Consider the following 6,630-nt stretch of genomic DNA (forward strand, 5'->3'; position numbering starts at 1 on the left):
TCACCTTCTCTTTATGCAAAGGCACCCTTTCATTTACAGTTTTAATTTTAAGTGATTGATTAACTAGCATGCCTGCCTCCTCTTTTCCTTTAAGCACAACATGGGCATGGATCCATAAGAATTGGATTTGTAAGCCTAGACCCATAAGAATTGGATACACAAGCCTAGACCCTGAAGCCTCAGCAGATGTTGTCCAATCTCAAGAGGAATGTCTGGCCTACAATTTGAAATGCTTGTTTTAATAGATGTCAAAACTGAGAAAGAGTCAAAGCACAGACAGACAAAATCAGGGCATACTTCTTCAATCCATTCCAAGGCTAAAATAATAGCAACTATTGGTTAATCTTTTCTTATTAGTCACCTGCAACCTTGGAACATAAACAGAAACACCTGTATAACCTCTCACTATACTTTTTGAACCATTGGTGTAGATACGTAAGAATCCTTATGTCTGCCTTGCATAGATTGTTGTCAATGCCTCTAATTGACAATCATTGTTCATCTTGAGCGTTTTTTGAATGCTTAAATCAACCACAGGCAAAGGGAAAAACCATGGAGGAGTGACAGAAAGGGATACATTGGGACCATATTCTACTTCAAACAACCCAAGATTGTGTGTCTGTCTATTCCCCATCCACTCAAAACTGTAGACTACAAATGCAGCACTCTACTAATGTTGCCAATATCGGGTGACCAACATTATATCTTCATACGTTAACCCTATAAACCACTGGTAACTGTAACCTGAATAGATGTAAATGTGTTTCCACCATTTCTACCAGAAATACTGAAATAGGGGATGATGTAATAACATTATCACAATGCTTGAGCTTGAACTTCATCCAGGAGCCGTTAAGCCACTAGAGAGGATGATCGATAAGCAACACATTCATAATCAAGGACTGATCAGATTAAAGCAATATACATTTTTAAGTGAGCTCTTACTTGCACCCCAATTGCACCCAACTATGTACCCGAGCATATTAAGGGCTTTTTTACACCTCTCTAGAATTCCATTCACATGCATCTTCCACGTTAGCCTTGTGTCCATCCTCTTACCTAGTAACTTTACCACTGACTCTTGTGTAAGAGGTTTACCATATACTGTACCTTGAGATCAATTGTGGGTGTAATGGTCCTTTCAGAAAAATTCAAACTTGAGTCTTTGCAACAGGAAATTTAAACCCACACTGATGTCCTCATTTCTCTAGTTCAGTAATAGTTGCCTGCATTTTCCTAACTATAAATTTTATCTTTCTGCCTCTCTTCCACACTGTGCCATCACCAGTATATAATGATTTGGAAATATCTGAACCTGATTCTGAATCAGAATGAGGTTTTTTAACACCGGCATTTGTCGTGAAATTCATTAACTTGGCAGTTGCAGTACAATGCAATATATGATAATATAGAAAAGAAAAGGAAGTTGATCTATTACAGAAAGTATATACATGTATATTAAATAGGTAGATTAAAAATAGTGCAAAACAGAAAAAGTACATATTAAAAAATAGTGAGATCGTGTTCATGGGATCAATGTCAATTTACGAATCATACAGCAGAGGGGAAGAAGCTGTTCCTGAATCACAGAGTGTGGGACTTCAGAGTTCCATACCTCTGTAACAATGAGAAGAAGGCATTGGAGGTCCTTAATAATGGACCCCACCTTTCTGAGGCACCAGTCTTTGAAGATATCTTGGATACTACAGAAGCTAGTACCCAAAATTGAGCTGAGTAATTTTAGAACTTTCTGTAGCTTCTTTCAGTCCTGTGCAATACCCCACCCCCATACCAGATGGTGTTGCAACCTGTCAGATTGCTCTATGTGGTACATCTGTAGAAGTTTTTGAGTATTTTAGGTCACAAACCAAATCTCTTCAAATATCTAATGAAATATAGCCACTGTCTTCCCTTCTTTATAGCTGCATCAATATGTTGGGACCAGGTTAGATCCTCAGAGATCATGACTCACAGAAACTTGAAACTGCTCACTCTCTCCACTTCTGATTGATATTTCCTCATCTTATCTTCTTGAAGTCCACAGTCAGCTCTTTTGTCTTATTAACACTTAATGCAAGGTTGTTGCTGCAACACCACTCAACTAGCTGGTATATCTTGGTCCTGTACGACGTGTCATCTCCATCGAAGATTCAGCCAACAAACGTTTTATCAAGAGTATATTTATAGATGGAATTGGAGCTATACCTAGCCACATGGTTAAGGTACAGAAGGAGTAGAGCAGTGAGCTAAGCACACACCCCTGAGATGCGCCAGTGTTGATTGTCAGCAAGGAGGAGATATTATCACCAATCTACACAGCTTGTGGTCTTTTGGTTAGAAAGTCAAGAATCCAATTGCAGAGGGAGGTACAGAGGCCAAACGTTTAAGAAAACATTTAAGCATAATATTAAAAAGGAGTGGGATATACACACTCCCCTGTGGAGCCTGAAATCTCTATCTCATACGCCTTAGAGACTGTTGATCCTACCATAACTTGTATCTTCCTGTCACAAAAAAATTACCACCTATCCCATCTTTACTAGTTTAAGCAGCAACTCTTGTTGCCATTACATATCATAAGCTTTCTGTACATCAAAGAAAACTACTACAACTGATTCTTTTATTAACGTGTGCCTTGTGAATATCAGATTCCAAACTTAACATCAAGCCTATGGTAATCCTTCCTTTATGAAATCTAGATTGGTGTACAGCTAATTTTCCACTACTTTCCACAAAATAAGAAAGCTATGCTATAACCATTCATTCCAGTTTCTTCTATAGATGTGGAATTAGAGAAATAGGTCTATAACTGCAAGGATGTAAATGATCCTTAACAAGTCTCAACATTGGAATAACAGCCGCTAATTTCCAGCAAGCGGGAAGTTGCTAATCAACCCATATTGTGGCATTAGTTTTGCATCTGATAACTGTCTGAACATATTATAATGAAAGTCTTTCCCCGCTGATGTCTAACCAGCACTATTAATAGCCCTGTTAAGTTCAGGCAATGTAAATTTAATATTTGAGCAGGAACAGGGACATTTTTTCTTTGCAATCTGTGGGTTGCTCACCAAAACTGTTTCTCTATAAGACTACATAAATTGGCTGAACTATGTAAACTGACATATGGTTTTGCTAATAATTGTGCTTTTTCAGAGTTGTAAATGCAACTGGTAATGCATCAAGATTCCCAACTCCTCCTATTTCCGTATCATACTCCAAAACTCACCTACCTGGATCTCTTTCCCAATGTTAACACACTACATTCTCTAATTCATTTTACTTGCCCTTCTAACTATTTTTCTAACTATAGCTTGAGCTTTTTTATATTGTATGAAAGACAAATAGGAGTAACACTGCCTAACTTTACTAAAAACTTTACTCTGCTCCATCACAGCTCTTTTATATTTGTCTGTCCACCAGGGAACAGCTCTCCCTTTATTATCTCCAAACAATCTGGGAATTGATTCCTTAGCTATTGAGTTGAGTACAGAGCACAAGTTATTATTACTTAACCCAACATCCTCCAAGACCAAATGATCAGGAAATTGATTTTCACATAAATCATTAAATACATCCCAATTTGCCTTTAGAGAAATCCTCAATTCCATCTGGGAATATGAGAACCTTTCCTCTGATACACAAACCATTCCCATGGCATAAATATTGTGGAAATAATCACTCCCCACTATTGAATTATTATACAATTCCCAGTTACACACCTTTGCTATATTCTCAATTACCAGTGTAAGATCTATAGCAGAAACAATGTTGCTAAATAGATTTATCCTTGTACTCCTACCATCATTCAAGTACACCAAACATTTTTCTTCCAGAAAGTTTTCCACCTCCATCACATTTATATTTGTCATGATAATCCCATGGAGTACTATGAGCATTAAAATCTGCAGACCATATAAACTTACTTTTTCCATTTAAGGGTTATAAGAATTTACTGTCTGTGCTTTACCATTCTTTCTCCAAATTTCAACCACAGTTGACCCACGATCAACCAATTTTCATGACTCTCTGTGCTGTCCCATTTCTGACAAAGATAGCCGCCATTCCTCTACTGCCCATTTTCCTGTTGAGTCTTATATCAACAGAACCTTGTATCTTAAAACTTAGACAAGATTTCAACAAGTTTTCCTAAACACATAATGTCAGGTTTATGCGGTAAACCTTCGATAATTTTCTTAAATGCTTGACCGGCTTCTAGCATTTCATTGTATGATGTTCCATCAACAACCCTTCTTTGAAGTTTTAACATTACTTACTGTTCCTTGAAAGCATCATTAATAAATTCTAGAGTTAAGTCTTTTATCTCTTGATGCTTTTTTTCCTGCAGCTTTTAATATATTCTTAATTTTTCTGTCCTACTTTTAGTTTGTGCTGTACAATTTACCACATCTGCCATGAAAGTGACAAATTTTAGTTTATCAACGAATCCTTTGTTATACAATCAAGCACTTTACACACTGTCTTCCCTCTATTTGCATTCTGGATAACAATAGGTCTCATTGGCATTGTCTTCTGTAGTTTCTACAGAGCTTCTGCATATGATATGCTCATTTCCACCCAAAAGCATGGCATTTCCATAGCATTCTTATAGAGGGACACCCTGCATAAGAAAGCTATGTTCCCTTTTACAGTTGCTACATTTTAGCCTAAATCCTTCTCTACAATTACCATAATCATGTTCTCCACTACATCTACCACATCTATGGACTTTACTTCTACACAGCCAAACTTCTGGCATTGAAAACATTTTAGAGGGGGTACCACATAGACTTGAACCATATAACTCATATAAATTAAGAAACCCTATCTGACAACATATTTCCAACAAATTTAATCAACACCTATAAGCTATCTGTACCTACTTGACCACAAAAACCTTTTTAAACTTTTAGAGCCTACAACAACTCCCTTGACTGAATTATTTTTAACTTGGTCCATAAAGGCACTCCAGAGATTACATCTCAAAGTTACTGTCCATTAATACAATTCCTTGGTGTTCATTTCTTCTTCCTCGCACAGCTTGTAACCCCAAAGTTTTCTCACATTACTTACAACCTTTACAAAATTCTAAGTGTCCGATCTCTTAAAGGTTTTGAGCCCACAATGCTTTTTTCAACTCCCTCTAACACACACAAAATTCTGGAGGAACTCAGCAGGTCGGGTAGCATCTATGGAAAAGAGTGCATTCAACATTTTAAATGTCGGCCTTTTAAAGGTACTCCACATTTTTTTTCTCTCCAGTACTGTTGAAGGGTCTTGGCCCAAATCATTGACTGTACTCTTTCCCATAGACACTACCTGGCTCACTGAGTACTCCAGCATTTTGTGTGTGTTGCATGGATTTCCAGCAACAATGGATTTTCTCTAGTTTAGTTAGTTTAATCGGATTGATATCAGAAACAGGTCCAGGTTCAAAGCTCAACAAAACCTTAAACCTTAAACTGGATGAAAAGCCACTACAATCCTCCACTGGCAGCTGATTTTTCTGTTTCACAGAAACCCTGACCTTCACCTTCCTCCATACAATGCCTGCCACCCAACCATTCACTGCCTCTGTCTTCTTCATCACTTCTTGCCATCTCTACCCCCTTTACTTCCCAACAGCAGACTCAGTACTTTGCTCCAACTCCAATTATTGGTCTGCAAAACTCCCCAGTTTCACTGTGGGCCCTCAGCTCCACCTGTGGCCTACACTTTGCCTCACCTACCAAGCAGCTTCTCCAGCCCTTTGCATTTCCCAGCTTCTTACTTCTTGTCCTTGCCCCCACCCACCTGGCATTACCGATCACATTCTAGCTTGTCATGCTTCCTCTCCCACCACGTTTTCGCTCTGGTATCTCCCTCTTCTTTTCTGCCACGATGAAGGATCTTGGCTCAAAAGATTTCCATAGATGCTGCCAGACCTGCTGAGTTCCTACAGCATTTTGTGTATTTTGCTCTGGATTTCCAGCATATAGAATCATTTGTGTTTGTACTTAAGTGTGTATTTCTGGCCAATATATCATAAAAAAAAGATAAGCAAGCACAGGATAAGAGGCTAAGATGATTTACAAAGTTGATACCGTAACTTGAAGGCATAAATATCTGGAAAGTATTAAGAGTTTGGGTCATATTTTTCCTCAGAAAAGATGGCAAAAGGATAATCTAATATGGTCTTTAAAATTTTAAAAGGTTCTGAATGAATGGATTTGCAGAAAATATTTCTGCTTGCAGGGAAATCTTAAACATGTGTATTTTAAGATTATTATGGAACTGAGACGAGATCTCTTTACCCAAAAAGAGTTGAGATTTACCACAAAGGGAGTAATTGACACGAGTTAAACAAAAATGTAAGGTAGAGAACAGTGGATTGCACTGATTGATTTAAATGTGAAAAGATGGAAGTACACTTTAAAGGGTCATAACAATAGTTTGATCGAGATGGGCACCACAATAGCGTAGCAGTTAGTGCAATGCTATTACAGCTCAGGGTGCTTGGAGAATGGAGTTCAATTCTAGCACCGTCTGTAAAGTTCTTCCCATAAACTGCATGGGTTTTCCTTGGGTGCTCAGTTTTCCTCCCAGCCCAAAGAGGTACCAGTTTGTAGGGTAATTGGTCACTGTACTGTA

This window comes from Hypanus sabinus, chromosome 14 (assembly GCF_030144855.1).
Source record: "Hypanus sabinus isolate sHypSab1 chromosome 14, sHypSab1.hap1, whole genome shotgun sequence".
NCBI classification, from domain to species: domain Eukaryota; kingdom Metazoa; phylum Chordata; class Chondrichthyes; order Myliobatiformes; family Dasyatidae; genus Hypanus; species Hypanus sabinus.